General features: G+C 48.2%; 1 long non-coding RNA gene across 1 annotated transcript; it reads right to left on the bottom strand.

The window, feature by feature from the left end:
• Nucleotides 1-5,937: 5,937 nt before the first annotated feature.
• On the bottom strand, nucleotides 5,938-8,362 carry LOC140511868 (uncharacterized). Its single transcript, XR_011969696.1, has 3 exons — nucleotides 7,807-8,362; nucleotides 7,468-7,517; nucleotides 5,938-7,370 (listed from the first exon to the last, which is right to left on the bottom strand). It is a non-coding gene; the product is annotated as an uncharacterized lncRNA (long non-coding RNA).
• Nucleotides 8,363-10,530: the final 2,168 nt, after the last annotated feature.

The following is a 10,530-nucleotide window of genomic DNA, read 5'->3' as shown; positions in this document are numbered from 1 at the left end:
GGGGCAGAGAGGGCCCAGATAAACCTATTCCTGTGGGCCCAACAGTTAACATTAGGGTAGCAGGAAGCGGCCGCAGTCAGCACAGAGTCTTTTGGGTTGCTGAGGGGAAAGAAACATGGAAAAGGGAGGGAAGGGGAAAGCTGAGAAGGAGGCATCTAGAGCCAGAAGTCAAGGGATACACTTTGCCCGCATCCCTGGCCTGTAGGGCCTGTACCAGGGAAGTAAAGCTTCCTGGTCCTGAAGCCAAGGTAGACAAAGTTCAGCAATCCAGAAGATGCTGGCTTGAAGACAGAATGGTTCCCCTTCCCTCCCCCATTTTTACTGTGTGACAGCCCCCGAGGGAGACAGAAAATGGTTGGACATTATAGCTTTGTCCAAGGTTCTTTAGGCATGAAAGCAGGCCCTAAAGTTAAGAACTCTTCTGGTCACAAGACTTGAAAAGGCAAGTTAGATGATGGGAGGTTACTGTCATTTCGAGAGCCACCATTTTATCCAGTGCCTTAAAGTTTGCCCTGAGCATCATGAACCCCTCATCTGGGCCTTCCAATGGTCTTGGGAGGTAAGGTACGTACCATCATCACTCCCATTATACAAATGAGGAAATGGAGGTTCCCAGAGCTTATGTGTCTTACCCAAACCATGACAGATTAAAGGTTTGATGGGTTAGACTTGGGTTAGATACATAACACCAAGTGAAAGCACAGATCAATTCTCTGCTCCAGTCTCATCCCACTGAATCCAGTCCAGCTCACTTTCCACTATAGCGTGGTATCTCCTGAAGTCTTATAAATTACTCCTATGAGTAACTTCTATCAGAAAAGCAGGGTGAAAAACCTCCCTTGGTGAGAATGATGCCCATTGCCTGGTCCGTGGCCCTCCAACCCATGTACATCCCATGAAGAAGGTACTGTAAAGGGGGAGGGTCACAGTCTTGTCTGAATTAAGCTTCAGGACCTGACCCATGTCTCCAGATGCCTTAGCGAGGAACTTCTGTCTGTCTTTGCTCCTCTATCTCCATCATGGCCAATTCATGGCCTCCTTCAGCTTTCTCTTCTCCTCTCCTCTGCCCTTACTCTACTGCAGAAGTTTGTCTTCTTCCATGTCCAGCATCATGCTCCACGCTCTCACCAGATCAGTCTGCCTAATGACTGCTGCAAAGGCCTAGGGCAAGGTTTCCAGACACAGACTTTGGAGCCTGTCATTTGGGGCTCTTCACATACTGTCTCCTCCCTCCTTCTCTGTCTATTTCTCACTCCTCCCCATCCCATATTTCATGTTCTAGTCTCATTGGACGTCTCCCTGTTCCCATTTCACTCTCTCCCATCTCATTGGTTTGTCTTTGCCCATCCCTCATTGGAGTCCTGCTGTGCCTAAGGCCCAACCAAGCCTTCCCTGATCCTCCTCACTTGGAAATGATTCCTCTCTCTTCATATCTTTCCCCCCACCCCCACTGCTGCTGGCTCTCTCTATCACTGTGTTCTGATGCCTGGCTTGGATGGGAATGTAAGTTCCATGAGGGTTCAGTCAGTCAGATCCTTTTTTCCCACAAAGCCAGTTCTTAATAACTGTTGACATAAATCTTAGTTACAGGACAACTGGTCCTTAAGCACAGAGAGAGTCTGGGCCCTGAGTCCTGTGATGCCAGTAACCCCTTCTAAATGAGGAACATTTTCACTGCCCAGAAATTTCAGAATCTCTTCCCTAGCCTCCGAGGCTTGACGATGTGACTGGAAGCAAATTGAGAAGGTATCATCAAGGCCTCAGATGAGAGATCAAGTTCTTTGGTACTAATCATCACATGGCTGGCTTTATTACTCTTAACAGACACTATGTGGACTCTTGGGGCTAGACTCAGCTATCCAGTGTCCAAAAGGGGCAGTACCAGCCCATCTGAGAAAGTTAAGGAGAATCGTAGGACCTGGGGATAATGAACTCTTAGATCCAGAAGGAATCTTGTCATGCTTTGGAGATGGAGAAGTTTGGGGGCCACTGGAAAAATCCCGCTCAGAGTCATCTTCTCTTGTCTGGTCCTGAAGAGAACAGAAAACAGACCCAAGCTTGTGTAGCTTGGTTCTCTGCAGTACTAAAGACTTCTTAGCATCCCCATGAAGCAAGAAACTTCTAGAATGCCCAGCTCCTTCCATTGTTCAGCTATGGCCAGTGTAGACCCCATTAGATCACAAGCTCCTCGAGGCCCGCTCTTCTTTGAATCCTTAGTACTTAGCACAATGCCGGCATTAGTAGGCACTTTTTACATGCTTGTTGTCTTGATGGATGAGGATTATTGGGAATGGAACAGAAAAGACAATGATTGACTGGTTTGCCTGGAGTGTGGCTAGCATTCTGGACTTGGAGTCAGGAGGACCTGAGTTTGAATCCTGCCTCAGACACTTATTAGTGGGATAATGTTGGGCAAGTCACTTAACCTGTCTCAACCTCAACTTTCTCATCTGTAAACATGGTTGTGGAGAGACAAAATCTCTTGCTAGGGAAATAGAAGAGGGGATTCATGTTCTGGGTTTGGTCTGCAATGCCTGACCACTGAGGTTATTCCCTTCCAACTTACCCTTCCAACTCGGAAATGCCCAGGGACCCACAGCTTCCAATTGTAACACCACCATCCTTCCCACCTTCCTGTGCCTCAGCTGGGGCTGGGAGCTGAGGGGCAGTGTGGGAGATTCCTACACAGGCACAGCCTCAAGATATCATGCCCCAGAGGACCCCTGGCTCTTCCTGTGCTTTCTTCCACTTTTCCCTTTACTCACCCAATCCCTGGTATACTTTTCTTCCCTACCACAGGTTTGGCTTCAAGTGCCCTCAAAGACATGATCTGGCAGAGAGCCCCTGTCCTCCCACCCATCCCCAGGGAGATCCAGGAATTTGTCCAGCCCCGCCTTGTTCCTGGTTATTGAATAACCACCAGCTTATCCTGTGTCAGAGATGAGCCAACCCCCTGGCTTACCTGGTACCTTGGGGAGGCTCCCAGCAGGGGCCTGCCGTTCTCAGGGTGTCTGCTTGCAGCATCTGTCAACGATTCTTTCATCACAAACCTACTTACATCATCCTTCTCTGAACACCTCCACAGCCGGCTTATGGGCACTGTGCCCAGAGCACTTATGGAGACGGCAGCTCCTGGCTTCAATTAACCTGTGGGTGGGCAGCCAGCCAGCCTGGGATGGGATCACCACATGAGAGCTGGGAGGGAAAAATGGTCTTTTCTCCCTTTCTGAAGTGGAAGAGGGGAATGGAGGAAGGCCTCTGGAGACATGAAAGAAGTGGTCTCTTAAAGGATGGATTGAACAATTCAGCACCGTGGATTTCCTGGTCCAGGGCATCTGGGAAGGGACTTCCATTGGCCAATGCTACTTGGATGTGTCCATTGGCCAAGCAATTCTGAGAACACACAACCAGTGTTCGAGCTCTGATCTGGAATCCTCTGCTCTGATACAGTGCCTCATTCCTTTATGTTTGCTGTCAAATATTCTTTGTAGTTTTGGGGAGTGATGGCAAATATGGATCATGCTTTGGAATGAGGGGGTCACTTGGCTCCAAGAGTTTTCTCAAATACAGGGTCAGCATCAGAGTTAATGTAGGTGAATGTCAAGATTTCCTGAGCAAGATCTCCCTGGGAATGACAGGTGGTCTCGGCATCCTTGCTTTATAGTCAAGAAGTAGGGCTGAGGGGCCCTGAGAGGGACAACCCTGTCATTGTCAGATTCTACTGGTCCTGAACAATTTGCAAAAACCAATGACATGTTTTGGGTGGCATTTACATGCATGCAAAGGTGGATGACAGAGTTGGGAGGGGGTTGAGTTTTCATTTATTAATATGTTCATGAATGAAGGCTAGAGAGAGAGCAGAGAGGATTCCTATCTGTCCATCCCAGAACAAGAACCAATTTAGGATGTTTTTGCTCTGAGCAGGGACAGTGTGAATGCTGCTTTTTTCATGATTTAGGCTCAAGAGCTTTCAGAATCCACTTTTTATGTGGTCTCGATGCTCTCCACTCCTCTCTAAGAGGCCTTTAGGTTACATATTAAGTATTAATGACACATACACATATGTCTTCTGTGACATTACATGGATACCATGTGGACTGCCCATTCTCTGCCCACAGTATGACTGGCCACCATCTTTTCCCATTGTCTGCCCCATGGAATGGCTTTTCCATGTCATTCGACAACACACTTCATTGGCTTCTTTTGCACTGTTCTTGGGGAGGCAGGTATCCGAGGCTGCATCTGGATCATGCTAACCCTGTGGCTTCACACTTCCCTCCTCTCCAGCCCTTCCTTGGTGGTGGGATCCCATGCCTGGCAGAGCCACATCCTCCCTGGCAAAGATGGCCCTTGGTTGAGTGAGAGGCTCAGGGTCCTGAAGAGGCCTGAGCAGCTTTCCTGAAGGTCACTTGGCAGTCCCTCCCTCCTTTCTAGCTCCTCCCCAGACACTGAAAGGAGATGGATGAGGTTGGGTCTTGGCCTGTTGACAGACAGGACCTGGATTAAAGTTTCTTTTTGAAGATTTCTTGTGCCTAAGGCCTGACAAGGGTGACCATTAAAGTAGTTAGATCACCTCCGTCAAGAAGAGGGAAAATCCCTGCCCCCAAAAGTACGGTTATATGTACATAGCTGCACACAGAGGAGTCAGTCAACAAGCATTTATTAAGCACCTGCTTGATAAATGGGAAAGGGAATAAACATTTATACAGCATCTGCTCTGGGCCCAGTGTACACTATGCCAGGCAGCGGACTGTTGTACTACTGTCTCATTTGATCTTCACAATATCCCTGTGGGTGTTATTATTATTCTTATTTTATAGTTGAGGAAATGGAGGCAGGGTTAAGTGACTTACCCAAGGTCACACAGCTAGAAAGTGTCTGAGGCTGGATTTGGACTCAGGGCTTACTGACTTCAGGCCCAGAGCTCTATTCATCGAGCCACCTTAGCTGCCTCATAACCTACTCTGTGCCAGCACTGGGGAAACAAAGAAAGGTAAAAGATACTTCCTGTCCTGGAGGAGGAGGGTAAATAAAGGAAAAGGGGAAAGATTCTTGGTCACACTGAAGAAAGTGTCACTTGGTGGGGGAGGGGACTGTGGGTGCTGCCAAGGGGACCAGACTGGAACTGGGAGGTTTAGGGTTACATCGCGGTTCTGGTATCTTCTGACCAGTCTTGGACAAATCCCTGTCTGGGCCTCAATTTTTCTCACCTCTCAAATGGAATTCATGAAGGTGGTGTTACTCATGGCATAGCAGACAGACCTGGCTTGAAATCCAGCCTCTCTCTCCTGGCATGCTCCCCCTCTTCGCTGCTGCCTCGGGGCTCCTCAGCTTCCCTCCTGTTTCAGCTAAAATCCCCACTTCTCCCAGAAGCCTTCCTGGATGCCCCTGGTGCTTGGGCCTTATCTCCGAAGTTATTTGTACTTTAACTTGCTTACAGCAAGTCTGTGCATGTTGTCTCCCTAACAGACTTTGAGCTCCTAGAAAGCAGGACTTGTCTTTACCTTTGTCTGAATTCCCAGCATTCAGCAAAGAGCCTGCTGCATAGTGGGTTGATTGATTGATTGATTGAACTTCTTGGGGTTCTGTTGAGGAATGGCTGAAATAATGGACACCACTGGGAGCCTGGGAAGGGAAGTGAAAGGGATGTGAGACTGGCTGTGGATATCTGTGTGGTAGATTGGTCCTCTTGAGAAAGCGGACCAGAAGGAAGGTTTCTCTCAGCTCTGTGGGGTGGGGCTCCAGTGCGGCCAGGGAAATGAATGCAGCTGTGCTTCCTTTCCTCTTTTTTTTAAAAGTAAGTTTTTACTGATGTCTTTTGGGTTTTTTTTACATTACCTTGATTTCTCCATCCCCCAAGTATCCCTTCCTATTCTTCACCCAGAGAGCCATCCCATATAACAAATAGTATTTTAAAGATGGGGGGGGGGGGGGGAGAGAGAGAGAGAGAGAGAGAGAGAGAGAGAGAATCAGCCTAGCTAACCAATGCACCAAAAAAAGTCTGAAAATATGTGAAATCTACCTGACCGTGGACCCCTCCCCCCACCCTATGCCAAGGTGGGAGGGGCAGCTTCTCAAACATCTAGGACACTTGGCTTTCTCAGCTCTGCTGACTTCACTCTGCATCAGTTCCTGAAGCTGTCCCGAGGCTTTTCTGTATCCCACACATTTGCCTTTTCTTTCTTTAGTTTTTCAAAAAAATATTTTTCGTGTTCAACCTTCATTTTCATAAGATTTTGAGTTTTAATTTTTCTCCCCCTCTCTCTCCTCCTCCCTCCCCAAGATGGCGTGCAATCTGATATAGGCTCTCCATATATAATCATATTAAACATTTTCACATGAGTCATGTTGTAAAGAAGAATTAAAACCATCGAGAGGAACCATCGAAAGAAGAATCAAAACAATACAAAAGAACAAACAGTCCGCTTTGATGTGGGTTCGGGACCCAGGGCTTTCTCTGGGGGTCAACACCATTTTCCATCATGAGTCTCTTGGAGTTGTTTTAGATCCGTGCATGGCTGAGAAGAGCCAAGTCTATCAGCATTGGGCATCAAGCAAACATGCTTGCCTGCTCTTACTGTGCTGTGTTCACCACCACCTCGGGTTAGATGTTGAGGGCCTTGGTCTGCTTGGTCCCTGAGGGCAGGCTCTTCAGGCTCCAGGGCAGGTGGTAAAGCTTCCTCATTATGGAGATCTGGATGGGGCAGTTCCTGACTGGCTTGCCATCTGTTGGCTCTGTAGTAGGGAGCATTTTTACTCTGAAAGAGCTTGGACTCAGGGGCCTCTCAGTTACCTGATGACTAAAATTTTGATTCTGATTTTCTTTGAAAGATTTGTGGGAAAATAAAGGCCAGAGTTAAAGCCCAGTGGCTTCAGAGCTAATGTCTATCCCATCAAGTAGGATAAGCATGTGTTGAGGGATGGGAATCTGAATCACTGAAGGAATGCTCACACAAAGGAAGCCAAGGTAGCTCCAAAGTTGAGGTTCCATTATGGTGCTTACAATTTCCTCTGTTAATCCAATTTCTGTGGCATTGGACCTGAACGGAAATGGAGTTTCTTCACCTTCACCCCCACTGCAGACTCCTTTTCAGAGGTGGGGAGTGGGGTTCCACAGAGAAAGGAGAGACAGAGCCATACAAAGGCAAGCTGCAGAAAAAGAAGAGATGATACAAGTGGAGAGACAAAGATATGGTGAGAGGACTGTGCCCTAGCAGCCCCAAACACAGGCAGACAGAGAGAACCACCCACATTCAGGAACCATGGGCTTATCTCCCATCCTGTAGTCCTCCTGGGTATTAGGGCCGAAGACTGAGCAAACTGTGTTGTTCTTCTGCCACCACAGACCAAGAGGATTATTTTCTTTCTTCCTGTCAGACAAATAAAGTCCATTTGTGAAGCCTGGAGTTCAGTTGATGGCCTCTTGGCTCCCCCAGAAAAGACCAGATGATTCACTTGAGTACTCACCAGGATGGTGGGGTGAGGATCCTACTTTGGAGCCAGCTGTCACCCTGGGCCTAATGGAAAGAAGGAAGATCTTTAGGTAAGACCATTTTGACCAGGAAGAAAATGCCCTTCTCTGGTAGCTTGGGGAGGAGGCCAGGTCTTGGCCCAAGGCCGACAAAGCTTGACAAAGATACAATGTATCTACACGTTCTATTGTCTGTATACAGTATATCTATGTGTCTATGATCTGTCACTATTATCATTCCAGCTGACCGTGGTGGAGGATTTACCCCCAGAAACTCCTCCCGGATTGATATTTTATGATGAACAATTAGGTCTTTTTTCCCTGTCAATTCTTACCCAGTGCTTGGCCATTGAGTGGCCTCAGAGAAAACTGAGACCTGTGAAGGAACTTTGTCACCCGCTGCATGCTGGGCAAGCGCCAGTCATCCTGACTCTTGCCTTGCCACGAGGCCCGTAACTTTGTGCAGCTCTGCCTCGCTGGAATCCAGGTCCTGCCCAAGTCAGAACATCACCCTCATGACATCAAACCAAAGACAGACAACAGATTATCCAAATGAGTAAAACTTACAGACGGAAATAAAAAGAAATAATTTTCTATTCTGAGATGGCGTAATGGCAAGAATTCTGCATGTACAGTCAGGGGACCTGAGCAGCCCCTCCAGACCTATGTGACCCTTCTCACTCCCCCCTCTGTGCTTCAACTTCCTTATCTATACAAAGAAGGCTTTGGATTAGATTGATGGCTACGGTCTTTTCCCAGTCTCAGATTCTGTGATTCTGTGCCCAGAGTATGCCAGTGAAAGTGCAAAGGAAGGGGAGTCCAGCTCCCTTTTAACCGAGGCACCCAGGCTTAAAATGTTTGGACATTGGCAACCCCGAGTCAGACCTGCAGCCACTGTCCATTGAATGGGGCAGAATGCTGGAGAGCTGTGTGCTCCCTCAGAAGGCTGGCGCCCACAGCTTGGGAACCAGCCCTGGCACCTTGCTATCCCATGCTTGGCCCCATGACAAATGGATCCTTGCAACCCAGCATTTCCCAACTATAATGTCTCTGGGAAGGCATTGGGACAGGCCCAACATTTCAGGCCCCTGTTTCCAAGGAGCTGTGGAGACAAGAGTGAGGGGAGCAATGACTTCTGAAATGGTGAGAAACAGGCTGGTAGTGAGGATTTGTCTAGACACTAGTACATTGAGGGGGATGGAGAAGGAAAAAGGGGTCTCAGTCTGCACTGTCTGCACTCCCAGTCTCTTTGGGCTCCTTGGCATCACTGGTGCATTCTCCATAGTTGCTGCCGGGCTGGGCCAGCTGCTCTTAGCCCTGGCCAGGCATCTTCTGGTGCAACACCAAGGGCTCCATCACTTCCTGACCCCAGGAACCCCCAGGGGCCAGTGGGAGGAGGAAGGGGAAGGCAAGCACCTTCCAGGGCCCCTGAGCTGCTGCTCCCAGGAAAGAAAACTACTGAAGAGGAAGGATTTATTAAGAATGGGGAAGCATAGAAAGGTAGCCTTGGAGGGGGCTCAGAAACCACGTATTTGTGTTCTTTGGGTTGGAGGGGGTTCAGATGCATCAAGGCCAATCCAGAGTGTTCTACACTACCTCCCTGCTCCCTGCTTCCCCTGCCCCAGCAGCTATGCAGCTGTTATCTGACCTTACCCCAGGTGAGGGAGGCCCATTGCATCCTGAAGCAGCTTGTTTCATTTGGGATTGTTAACAATATTAATAATAATAAATAGCCAAACTTGATGTAGCACTTACTATGTGTCAGGCCTTGTGCTAAGGGATTTACAGCTATCTAGATGATACAAAGAACAAAGCCAACAAGGCAGGTCTGTGGCACAGAGACCTCAACTGCTAAGGGAAGGTATGTTTGAAAGAGAGTCAGATATAATGTTGGATGAGGAAGGCCCCATTATGAAGGGTGTTGAAAGCCAAGGAGAGGAGTTTTACTTTTAATGATGGAAAAGTGGGAGCCAGAGAAGGTGTTCAGAAAAGTGAGAGCAGCATTTGAGGAATACTTGAAGTCAGCAATGTTCAAGCTGGGTGGATAGGAATGGCCCCCACTTCAGGGCTATTGAAGCTTCCAGAGGGGGCTCCTTTCTCAGGGCCAGTCCTAGCCGTGCTCTCCAGAGTGACAACTGGAGCCATATACATCAGGGATTTGGTGTTCCTCCCCTTCTCTGACTTTTACTGGGGACTGTCTGTATCTTTGACGTCTTTCCCCTTTGTGGGGTTGTTGACAGGGCCTCCTGAGTCTTGGAACAGCTGACTCAGGTCAAAGGGCTCAGATTCTTCTGCCTCTCTGGGCACTCAGCCGGCATCTCTGGCTCATTTCCCCCAGTCCTCTGTAAGCAAAGTTGACCTTTGAATTAGAGTGAAAGGCGGGGTCCAGAGAGAGCAAAACATGTCCCTGGATATGCATGGGCAGAGCTCATCAAATTGGAGCTGGGAGGGACCTGAGGGGTCATACAGTCAAATCCTTTTATTTTACAGATAAGGAAACTGAGGCACAGGAAGCTCATGTGGCTTGCCCAAGGTCACACAGGGAGTTAATATTAATAACAAGCATTTATAGAAGACCCACTATGTGTCAAGCACTGTGCTAAATGCTTTACAAATATGTTCTCATCTGATCCTCACAACAGCCCTGTGAGGGAGGTTTATTATCATTCCCAATTTACAGATAAAGAAGCTGAGGCAAACAGAGATAAAGTGACTGAGAACTGCTAGGACCTCAGAGACCTCCTCATTTTCAAAAGGAGGAAACCCTGACCCAAAGAGAAGTGACTTATCCTTTCTCACAGAGACATGAGGGAGGCCAGGCAAGAGTGAATCCAGATGTCCCCTCCCCCATAACTCATGGGCCCATTGCTTAGGACTGTGAAAAGATGGCAGCTGAACTCCCCTTTGAGCTCAAGAATTCCCTGTGCATGTTGGCAGCTCCCCATGGCCAGACACCAGAGAGCCCTCCTCTTCCTGAAGAATGTGTATGTGAGTGTGTGTGTGTGTGTGTGTATTTATATATATGTGTGTGCGTGTGCATGCATGAGTGTATGTGTGAC

The sequence above is a fragment of the Notamacropus eugenii genome, chromosome 6 (genome assembly GCF_028372415.1).
Source record: "Notamacropus eugenii isolate mMacEug1 chromosome 6, mMacEug1.pri_v2, whole genome shotgun sequence".
Classification (NCBI taxonomy): domain Eukaryota; kingdom Metazoa; phylum Chordata; class Mammalia; order Diprotodontia; family Macropodidae; genus Notamacropus; species Notamacropus eugenii.
Note: the sequence above shows the minus strand (reverse complement) of the source record. Positions and strands in the feature narration are given on the sequence as shown.